Source organism: Macrotis lagotis, chromosome 4 (genome assembly GCF_037893015.1).
Source record: "Macrotis lagotis isolate mMagLag1 chromosome 4, bilby.v1.9.chrom.fasta, whole genome shotgun sequence".
NCBI lineage: Eukaryota > Metazoa > Chordata > Mammalia > Peramelemorphia > Peramelidae > Macrotis > Macrotis lagotis.
In genome coordinates, this window is record NC_133661.1 from 122,802,428 (window position 1) to 122,814,695 (window position 12,268).

General features: G+C 37.1%; 1 protein-coding gene across 9 annotated transcripts in view; it reads right to left on the reverse strand.

Moving 5' to 3' along the window:
* Nucleotides 1–12,268, reverse strand: part of MINAR1 (membrane integral NOTCH2 associated receptor 1) — a 78,128-nt gene that overhangs the window by 38,008 nt on the left and 27,852 nt on the right. For 5 of the 9 annotated variants that reach the window (XM_074234032.1, XM_074234026.1, XM_074234030.1 and 2 more), the window contains exon 1: nucleotides 704–803. The exons of 2 other annotated variants lie outside the window; for them this stretch is intronic. The gene's annotated coding sequence lies outside the window, so the exon portion shown is untranslated. Of the gene's footprint in view, nucleotides 1–703; nucleotides 808–12,268 lie in introns of those variants that run through there. 2 more of the 9 variants (XM_074234033.1, XM_074234028.1) reach the window with 1 other exon arrangement.

Sequence of the window (12,268 nt, forward strand, 5' to 3'; positions counted from 1 at the left end):
GAGGTCATCATTCTCTTTTGAATGAAGACCCCAAGTACCGAAACCTTGGCCAAAAAAACACTCCAAACACAGCTTTCTTCTTGTGAATTTTATTCTAGTCAAGACATTTACATTTCCGGAGCCTGGAAACCAGCTCTTCCTTTCCAGTTCTCCTTAGCTCCCCATTCTGACACTTCCACCAACCTTATTCTACAGATAATAAACAAAAATAAATAAATAAAAATACCTTGCTTTACTCCAGATCAAGTGGATTTAGATAGAGGAAAGCATTAAGTGCAGACTTTAACACACACATACACGTGTCCTATACGTCCTGTACGTTTATGTCCACCTGTATTTTGTGTAAAGAAGTGGGGGGGGGCGGTAAATTGGAAACAAACCACTCAAGTTACAGAAGAAAGCTTCGCCCCATTCACTAGTGCCTGTGGGTTTGCGCTGTCCAGGGTTTGGTACTTACCGCACCCCGGATTCTGTATCTTCTCCCCAACCCTAACAGCTGTGGAAGAGCTCGGGGTCCCAGGCATCACAAAACCTCTGCCGAAAGTCGGCCCCAGGGAAGGATGTCGGGATAGTCCCGATTCCCTCACCCCCTGCCTCCTTCAGAGCCGGGACTGGCCCGGCTCCTTTCCCGTCCCTCCCGCACTCCCCCTCCGTGGCCCATGCCGCCACAGCTGCTAAGGCTACCCGCGCTCGCCCTTCTCACCTGCGCGGCTCCCCACCTGGCTTTGTCTGGAGCTGGGCTGGCCCAGGTCAGGCTCATCTGCAGCAGGAGCGGCATCCCGGGGAGGGGGCGGGCCGGGATTGGAGTCGGGGGGGCGGGCGGGGTGCCAGCGCTCCCATGGTGCTCAGGCTCGCTAGGCTGGCTGCGGGCAGCCCGGGCGAGGCTGAGGACCTGGCCGGCCACCGCTCCCGCGGCTGGGCTCGGGACTGCCTCCTGCAGCCCGGCGCGCTGGCGCCACCGACGCCACTGCCTCCACCAGTCGCCTTTGTGTCTCTGGCTGAGCCGCAACGTCACCCGCCGGCTCAGGACCGGTTCGGAAGGTTAGCAAGGGAGCCTGGAGCCTGGAGATGGGAAGCAGGCGGGCGATCGGGGCTCAGCCCCGTCGGCACCTGCCGCTGCCTCTGGTCCTCCATCTCCCTCTGCCAGCTCTCCCCGAGCACTCAGGCGAGTGGCTCAGGGCGAGGGGCAGAGCTCAGCTGCGGGAGGGGGTGGGTCCGGGAGGAGGGGGCAGAAACCATCTGCAAAGCCGGGAGCAGCCGAGCTCCCACTTGAGTGGAGCAGCACGGGTTGGGGAGCAGGAGGGAAGGAGGGAGGGAACTGTGGTGGACCGCGAGGGAGGACCAACAACTGCACCCAACTGGGTTGGTTTGGGTCCTTTCGTCTGCAGCGCGGGAGAAGAAACCCTATGTTTAAGATCCCGTTTTCAGGAGTAATTTATCCCCTCCCAGACTTCCCCTCTGAAGGTGACTGCAGCTTTTGGCTGAACAGCAAATTTGTGTGTGTGTGTGTGTGTGTGTGTGTGTGTGTGTGTACGCGCGCGCGTGCATACACACATTTCATATATATGTATGTGTATAGATGTCAACGTTCCTTTTGCTGCACCCTCAGTTTTGTGTTCCTTTAGAGGCTAACATTCCGGGTCAGGAACTCCGCAGCCATTTGGAAAACCCTGGTCAAAGTCACCAGCTTTGTTATTGATTTTCCCTCTCGGGTCCTATCTTGGTCTAATTGGTACCTAGGTTGTAAGGATGGCCGGTCATGTGATCACATCCTTCCTCCCCAAACATACATAAGCTAGAATGTGTTTTAAAAGTAAAACAATATTCATCTGACCAGGGAAACCCTTTGCAAATCACATCGATCATTGCAGTAGAACTGAAACCTAGGTGCAGCAACTATCTTTTTAAGACCTTTGCCTAATAGGCTAAAAAAAACAAGCAAACAAACAAACAAAAAAAACCCCACACACAAAAACTGGAGCGGCTTTCGACTCAAGGAAAACAAAAAGCAATGTAAAAGCTGGAACAAGTCTGGAAGTGAGATGATCCCATAGAAGGGAAAGCTCTCCGAGTTACGAAAATAGAAATATCATAGTCTGACATTTTTGGAAAAGCTAAGAAAACATCAGTTAAAGATTTACTACCTGGGGGTATTGGGGCAAAAGTGCTTTCTTAAAATTCAAAGGTTCCAGCTCAAAACACAACTACATTTCACTGATTGAGATACACAGGCACATACATGTATGCATGTGGGTATAGGACTAGAAGGGAAGAGAGTATAGAAATATAGATATAATTGTTATATGAATATAACATATAAATTGTATAATTATATAAATATAGATATAAATTGTTATGTAAAACAGCCCCTGATTAAAGGACATGGATTTTTTCCCTTCTGTTGATATATAAATATAATTTTTATTACCTCTTTGTTGCCTTTTTTAAAATCTTTTTCAACCTTTTATTACCCCAGATCTGAAACCTTAGATACAGTATTGGTTGCACCTTTTTCTTTGTTCTTTCCATGCCCATAAGTCACCAAAAAGGATATGGATCATTAACACCTTTTGTTCCTGACTGCATATTATTTACTCTCTCATTAACCTCTCAAAAATCAGTATGCAACTTAGTCATAATCCCATTTTATGTATGGGGAATCTATTTGAAAAGGTTAAATAGCAGGACCAATATACTTTTCTTCCTTCTAGACCTTTGGTTTGAAAATTAAAATGTTTCCCAAATGGAGTTTTGACTGAGTTACTACTTTAGCCCATTCAGAGGCTGTGGTAAGAGAGAAAATTGCCTAAATAGGTATTTTATTTCCTGTCTTTATCATATGGGAATCAGCCTCCTTGTTTCTTTAAATTCATTTTAAAAAGTAGTTTTGAATTAAAGAAAAGGTTATAAAAGTCTTCAGAAATTACATTTATACCACCTTATATCTGTGTGAAACACACATACGTGTATATATATATATATATATATATATGTATGTATATACACATAGACATTCACAAACAAAATCCCTAATAAGCTCAATGTGAGTTTTCTTGTGGAAAAATTGTCTCAGGGTCAATTTGATCTGAGTTTGGAGTCAGGGAAAGATATCAATTTTTGGTGAGCAAAAAAAAAAAATGCATTTGGTACAACTCGCCATATGACTTTAAGTAAGTTATCAAGGGGTCATGAAGAGTTGAATATGACTGGACCCTACTGGAAATCACTGAAAAAGAGCAACTGAAAGTTATTTAACTTCTTTGAACCTCAATTTACTCATATTTAGAACAGGATTGAAATAAGGACCAAATGGGATAACTGCTATGCTGTTGTCAATGTCAATCAAAAATAGGTTAGAGGAAGTTTTCACATGACATTCACATGATATTAAAAACAAACAAAATGACTTTGGACAGAAGTCCATTCTGCAGCATATAAATGCAGTGCCTCAAATGGAGCAAAACAGTAAAAAAAAACTCATTAAGGGATAAAAACAATAGCACTACCCCACAGCACTCCCTAGTATATACTCATAATACCCTTAGCTAACATGATCATTTAACCAAAATGGAAAAGATATTCTTTGAGTAGACTGTGCTGTCTGTGTGTATATGTTAGTGGTAGAACCATAGACCCATAAGACTATTTCATTTCGGCAGTAACACAAACTAAATAAAAATTTTTACTTCCTTTGCTTTGTGATTCTGCTGAGGGGTACCACTAAAATATTAAGTACAGTACTTCTAATGGTTCTGATGTGCTCAGTTCACTCTGGAATAACACAATCACAATTGGTCAAGATGGCAATGCTAGAACATTTCGCCCTACACGCTGGGCCTTATATTACGTAATCCCTATGATCTCACTCACTGAAGCAGAAATTCATCTTGATCCAACTTGGTTGTCCCTAGCAAAGACTGACTCACGAGAAGAGAATAATTGTAGACAGAGCACCAGCTATTTCATCTTATAAATCTTTAGCTAAGTCTAAATGGAGATGGTCAAGACAGGTCTTGAGAAATTGTTCTCTTGGTAATTCAAAAGAACTGACTTTTGTTTTTCAGTCTTGCAGGTTTGCAATCTCAGTATTATCCTCAACTTCTCACTTTCTCTAATTTCACATAGATAATCAGTGGATCAATATTGCCATTTCTAAATCTGCAATATCTCTCACATCAGATTCCTTCTCTCTAATCACACAGCCATTATCTTTCTTCAAACTTTTATCACTTCTAAATTCCTTGAGATTATTTCAATGGTTTCCTAATTATTTTTCTTACCTCAAGTCTCTTCTCACTTCAGTATATCCTTAGAGTACCAGAGATTTTCCTTAAACACAGATCTGATCTTGTCATCCTATTATTAAATCTTGGTAGCTCTTTATTGTCTTGAGGATAAAATACATATTCCTTTGTTTCATCCTTAAAGTCCTTTACAGCCTGACCCTAATGTACCTTCTCAGGCTAAATAAATATTATATCTATTTCTGCAATTTGGGATCCAGTCAATATAGCTTTGTCTCTGTTTCCCACACTCAGTGCTCCATCTGCCCACTCCTTATCTTCATGCTGTCCCTCTTGTCTGGAATGAACTCCTTCTTCATATCTATCTCACAGAATCTCTCTTTTTCTTTAAAATTCAGGTCAAGCATTACATCCTACCTGAGACTTTGCTGATCCTTTTTAATTACCAGTGTCTTTCCTCCCAAACTATCATGTATTCAATTACTTTGTGTTTATTTATATTTATTATATATTCATTTATTCTGTATATACTTATGCAGATTACCCCAAGTATCTGTAGAGTTTTAAGCTTCATTAACTCTAATTTTGATTTTTAGTTTTAAACCTTAATAATTTTAAACTGCACTAAGAGTTGTAAGATATTCTCTCTATATATGTCTCTCTCATTAGAAAATAGGTTCTTTGAGAATACTTTTTGGTTTTTTGTTTTGTTTTTTGTTGGATTTTTTTTGTATTTGTAACATGAGGATGATACTCTAGGCTACAGTAAGAGCTAAATAAATGCTTATTGGTTGTTTGATTGATTTATTGAAAAGAATATTATGTCAAAAAATGAGGTCTGTCAGGTTTTGTTGATGGGTCTCTTCCAGCAATCGAGTTGAAAATATTCATAGGTCTATCAGTCTTTCAGGTTGATCATATATGCTTGAAAGTGATGAGGTGCCATATTGACAGCTCAGGTAAGAGTCTTGTTCACAAATTTGTTAAACTCAGCTGAGGCAAATGCAGACCATTGTTGGAAATAAATGTTTGCCAATTTCTGTGCTGCAAAGAACTTGAAGAGAGGTGTGGTTAATTCAGTAGAGATTTGATTTGGAAATGAATTGAACTTTACTTTTGAAAAGACATTGTGATAAATCAAGTAGTTTTTCACTTGAAATAACTCTTAATAAAGAAGGGAATGTGAATTATTACTGTAGATTATTATTATTATTATTATTACCAAAATTACTTGGTCACTTCCCTTGGGAAATTAAGTGCTTTTGTTGAACTATGCTATGTAGTCTGACACATAATATGATATTCTCCAATATTTTCAATATCAGAATCAAGCTTAGACCGACAGTCGTGGCTTGTAGCTATTGCTTTCATGTAAACAGTTTCCTAATGTTCTGCAAAGAGTGTGACCCAGATAGAGTGGCAGCTGTCTTCTGGAATAACAGCAGATTTCAAAAGGTATTTTTGTGGATAGAAAATTCGTGTTGATTATTTTGACTCCTTGGACAGTTTCTCTTCTGGCTATACCTTTTTTATCTAGCTCGGATCTTAAATTAAACTAAGGTTTGTAGCAATGAACCAGGTGATTTCGTTAATTTGAAAAGGGTGAAGTATACCTTTAATATGGTCTTATCCTGTAGAAATGGAGTTGACCCAATCTGGATTTATTGTGGCAGTCTTATGATCACAATGCTACCATCAATGTTGTTGAAAAGTCTTGGATATTTCTAATGGATGAAGGCAGTAGTTAAGGGTGGATATTTCTATTTAGAAAGAATTACACAACAAAGTGTAAATGTAAAACTGAGGTGGTAGAAATGGACTTCTCTTTGTCATATTTGATAGCAATTGTATCTTGATCTTTGCATGTAGTTTAATTCTTTAGGGAGGCAGCATAAAGTAATGAATAGAGACAGCTGGCCTTAAAAGCAAAAAGATTTATATTCAAAAACACAGTGGCTATGCTACCATGGGAAAATCACGCATATTAATTTCTAAAATGATAAGAACAGGATTCAAATCCTGCCTCAGATACTTATGCATGAACTTGGTGATCCCAGGCAAGTTAATTAGCCTCTCTGTACTATAGTTTCCTCTCCCTTCTACATATAAACTTCTTTATATTCTTGTGCGTCCATATTTTTACATGCAGCAGCTTCTATGCTATGCTCTTTAAATAAAGTGGATCATCCCTTTATATTAACTGCATATTGAGGTTACTTTCTTCTTTTAAGGTCCAACTAAGGGGCCACTACCTTCAAGGTACAAGAATTCTAGGAGTATGCTGGAATATAGTCACAAATTTATATATTTATAATCTACTCAGAATTTTAAGCCTAATCTACCATACTTTTAAGTCTAATGAACATATTAACCTTTTATTCATCACTTTATTTCATGACAACAAAATGCTCTGATTTATAGCATTTGATGATTTCAGAGGAGTAAATATTCACAATGAAAATTTAAGAATTGCCTCTCTTCAGTTGATTAAAAACTGGTTACAATACTCCACTAGATCTCTCTCCCTTTAAACTTTTCATAGCACTTTATATATACTCCTCCTCCTCCTTTAAGTAGAGCATGGAATTTATAAACTGACATCCCTAATTTTCAACATAATTCATTACATGTGACAATTGCTTATTAAATGTTTAGTAGATAAAATGTTTGCTAAAAATATAACTATTAATAACAATTGTTGCTAAACATATAAGAGGAATACATAAGGAATCATATAGTTAAAGAAGCTGGAAAGGAAAATACATATCTACCCAAGAACAACATTGTTGCATATTCTGTCGTATGAAAGGAATAAGGCATGGAAATAAAGTGCTTCATAGACTATATAAAACACCAAACAAGTGAATGTTGTTCTCTATTTCTTCTACTTTTTTGTCTTTCTTTCCTAAGTAGAAATATGGTAGTGGCTAGAGTGCTGGACCAAAAATCAGAAGGATTTAGGTTTATTACTTATATTTATTAGCTATGGGTCCATGGAAAAGTTCATTAAACTCTCCAAACCTCAGTCTATTCAACTGTAAAATGGAGATTTTAATACTATTTTGGTTGTTTTCAGGCCCAGGTGAGATGACACATAAATTAATTTTCAAACTTTTAAGTACTATGTAAATAATAATTATAACATTATATAATTTCCAGAATATTTATTCTATGTAAAATATAAACGTGACAGTTATGATGGTTATTTTCCCTTCTTCCTTCTTTCTTTCACTTTGTTTTTCCTGTTTCTCATTTCTTCCACATCCCCCTCCCCTTTTCATTATTTTTATGACTTTTGTCTCCATTGTCCTACCCTAATGCCACTTCATGGTGGGGAAATGTCCCTGAGCTCTTGAATGAGATGTTAATAGTGCATAACTCTGGCAGCTTTCAAAAAATCAGAGAGACTTTGTTTGCAAACCTTGTAAGAGCCTTAGTACCTGTTGTCTGGGGTCCAGTCTAAGTTTGGAGACGCTCATTATCAGAGGTTTGACTGCTTGGTAATCAAAGGTGGCAGTGGGCACTAGAAGGCTAGAGTGTCAAAGAAGGTCATACACTAAGACATAGGAGGTTGCAATTTGCTCCCATGGAGGGAATTCATCAAGCTGATGAAACTTCAGGTTTTTGAAGGGTTAAACTATTACGATAATCACTGTGATGGCTAGAATAATGTAAATCAAATTTACTGTCATCCTGAAAAATCTTTTCAATAGAAATCTTTTCAACTCTTTTATAGAGTATATATAACCTTATGAAATAGAGAAACAAGTCTTTTTATCTAGACTTTTTTGGGTTTTTTTTTGAATGAGTGATTTCATAGTTTCATTAATTATTATTATTATTATTATTTTGTTTTTTCAAGACAATGGGGTTAAGTAACTTGCCCAAGGTCACACAGCTATGTAATTATTAATGTGTGAGGTCAGATTTGAATTCAGTCCTCCTGACCAGGGTCAATGCTCTATCTACTACACCACCTAGTTGCCCCTCGTTCATTATATATAAACATGAAAAGTTTATTTCTTAGAGAACAAATGCCAAACTGCTTACTGTTTCATTATTCTGAAAAATATATAGCATTAGCTCTATAGTTTTCTTCATTTTCTTTCCTTCACATTAAGGGGAAGAGAAAGAACAAATACAAAAGGCAGAGTTTCAATTGCTAACCAAGAGCAAAACAAAGCTGGTTAAAAGAGCTAGTGAAAATAACTTAGATAATCTAGCTCAGGGAAAATCAATGATTTGAAAGCTTAAAGGGACCTTAAAGATGATCTAATATACAATGTGCATCTAATGTACAACTCTCTTCATTTTGCAGATAAGTAAACTGAGCCCCCCAGTGGGAAGTGATTCTCTTAAGTTCATACAGGTTGTGCAAGACACAATATGATTTAGTGGATATAAAACCTGGGTCCAAATACCACCTTTCCTACTTCTACCTTTGTGACCCTGTGTAACAAATAATAGCTAACATTTATATGTCTCTTTCATATTTGCAAAGCAGTTTGCATACATCATTTCATTTGACTCTTACAACTTGATGAAGTAAGAACTATTATCATTCTCATTTTATAGATGTTAAAACTGAGGTTCAAGATGAGATAGGGATTGGCCAAGGATCACAAAGCTAGTAAATATGTGAGAAAGAATTTGAGTTCAGGTCTTCTTGTCTCCCAAGTCAAACACTGTAGCTATGTGAGGCCTAATCATTTAATCTCAATCTACTTCAGTTTCCTCCTATATAATGAGGTGATTAGACTTCAATGACCTCCAAGCCAAAGGTGAAGGAGCAAGCCTTTGACTGATCAGGATACTTTTTTAAGTATCTTGAGTATCTTCTTCCCTTAAAGGCACACATACTGTTTGACTTTTCTTGACTCATTTTGGAATTTTCTTGTGAAAGATACTGGAGTTATTTACCATTCATTTTTTACAGAGGAGGAAACTGAGGCAAATGGGTCACATAAATAGTAAGTGTTTGAAGTCAGATTTTCACTCACAAAAATGAGCCTTCTTGACTTCAAGTCTGGCACTCTATTCACTGTACCACCGTGTTGCTCTATGGTTCTGTGAAGTATCTAACTTGTATCCTCTTGAATTCCAGGAAGAGAACCAGTCCCTCTATGTTATATTTAAATTCAAGGCTGACATTGCAGGCAAAATTGTGAAGTAGGCGATGTTCATCTCTATTGCTCCCTGGGCCTTTGCCGTCGGTGCATTAATGGATGACAATATATCACTAGAAGTAGACAGATTTCTCCCCTACCTCTCAAGTTTCATATCTACTTTAATAGTAGCCTTCTTTTACATGGATTCAGTGAAATGATTTCAATATTAGAGATTTCAGATATTGTGACAGTTTTTCAGAAGATATAGGATAGAGAATTCCAGAGTTTGAGAGCTGAAAATTTACTTAGATACCATCCGATTCCTCAACTTACAAATGCAACAAGGCCAAGAAGGGCTTGTTGACTTGTCCAAGGTCCTATAGTTAGTGTATAGCAAATCTGGGTACAATCCAAGTCACCTAATTTCAAACTAGCAAATAGTGTTTATGGTGCCATGAAGTCAGTCAGTCAAAATGTATAACTCTCCTTATTAATATGAATCATGATGAAAATTGTAAATGGTGTTCAATCTGGTCCAAACAGGGAAAGATTTGGTTTCTATTATTTATTTAATTAGTTAATTAAATTTATTAACACATGCCCTTTACTAATAGGGCTCAGAAACCTTGAATAAGAATAAATATCAAAACTAAAGAACAAATTCCTCCATAATATTCATGGAGGACAGAGACTAACTTGAAATACATGCTTTGCATTAGCACCTGAATATCAACTAGATTTAGGTCATTTGGATCAGGAGAGACTAAAGGGATTCTGCAGGTATGGAAATGAAGAAGGTCCAGGAAATGTACATTCTTCATTTTAAAAAAAATTCAATCCTGAGACATACAGAAGAAATATTCTCAACTAGAAATGACTTCCCATGATGCTATTTGGGGAAGGAAATAATCTTGAAAATAATACTGATAATAATAATAGTTAACTTTACATAGAACTCTAACATTTCCCTAAGTGCTTTACAAGTATCATCTCATTCTATTCTCACAACAACCTTTGAAGCAGGCAGTTATCTCTATTTTATGGATGAGGAAACTGAAACAGTCACAGCTTAACTCAGGTCATATACTTAGTAAATGTCTGCAATCGGCTTATGGTATCATTTTCTCATTCATTATCTCATTTGATCCTCACCTCCACAGAGGAGTAGGCAGGTCTTATTTTTCTTTTCCTTATTCCTTGGGTAAAGAGACTGTGAAGTTGAGAGATCAAGGATCATGTTTGAGGAAAAGCAAGGAAACCAGTGTCACTGGATCACATAGAGGTAAGTAAGGTGTAAAAAGACTGGAGAGATAAAAAGTGCTAAATTAAGAAGGGCTTTGATGATGATGATGATGACTACTATTGTTGATTGATTGATTGATTGACTGATTTTTGGCATTTCTTGTTCTTTGTAACTGTTTTCCCTACTTTCCACCCAGCATTTTTCCTACTCCTTTCTTTTTTGTTCTTTGCTTACCAGATTTGCAAACACATTGCCCCCCTCTTTCTCACCAGTTTTTTCAGTTTTTATTCTCTCATTGCCATCCACTTCTTTCAATTAAGCCTCCAAAACCTCTATCCTAACTCAGACACTTATCGCTTGCATGAACTACTGTAATACCCTACTAATTGATCTTTTTGATTTTTTCTTGTAATTTCTTTTTAAATTTTTTCCCCAATTACATTCAAAGATAGTTTTCAGCATTCATCTTTTTGCAAGTTTTTGAGTTTTACATTTTTTATCACTCTCCCTTCCTTCCATCTTTCCCATGACAGTGAACAATCTGACATAGGTTGTACATGTACAGTCATGCTTCACATATTTCAATATTAGTCATATTGTAAAAGAAAAAATAGAACTGAGGGGGAAACCATGAGAAAGAAAGAAAAGAAACATAGAATCTTAAAAAGTGAAGGTCATACGTTTTGTTCTGCATTCAGAATCCATATTTTTTTCCTCTGGATGTGGATGGCATTTTCCTTAAGAGGTCTCTTGATCTGTCCTTGATCACTGAACTGCCAAGAGGAGTTCCATCCATCATAGCTGATCATCTCACAGTGTTGCTGTTAACATATGCAGTGTTCTCCTAGTTATTTTTAATTCAATCAACTCATACAAAGTCTTTCCAGGATTTTTTGAAGTCATCCGTGATTTCTTATGGAATAATAACACTTCATCACATTAACTTTTACAGCCATTCCCCAATTGATGGGAATCCCCTCAATTTCCAATCGACAAAAAGTTACTGTAACTATTTTTGCACATGTGGATCTTTTCCTCTTTTTGATGACCTCTTTGGGATATAGCACTTATAGTGGTATTGCTGGATCAAAGGGTATGCACAGTTTTGTTGGATAGAGTCCCAAATTGTTCTCCAGAATAGTTGGATCAGTTCACAACTTTACCAACAGTGCATTAGTGTCCCAGTTATCCTAAATTCTCTCCAACATTGATCATTTTCCTTTTTTGTCATTTTAGCCAATCATAGGCATGAGGTGACATCTCAGAGTTGTCTGAATATGCATTTCTTTAATCAATGATTTAAAGTATTTTTCAAATGATTATAGATAACTTTAATCTTTTCATCTGAAAATTGTCTGTTCATATCATTTAGCCATTTATCAAGTGGAAAATGACTTGTATTCTTACATAGTGGACTAAATTCTTTATATATTTTAGAATTGAGTCCTTTATCAGAAAAACTGACTGTGAAAATTGCTTTTTAAGTTTCTTTGCTCCTTATAATCTTTATTTATGCAAAGATTTTACAATTTAATGTAGTTGAAATTATCCATTTTTGTAATTTATAATGTTCTCTAGCTCTTGTTTTGTCATAAACTCTTACCCTCTGCATAGATTCAACAGATAGACTAATCCTTGTTCTTCTAATTGTCTTATTAATTGTCTAATTATAT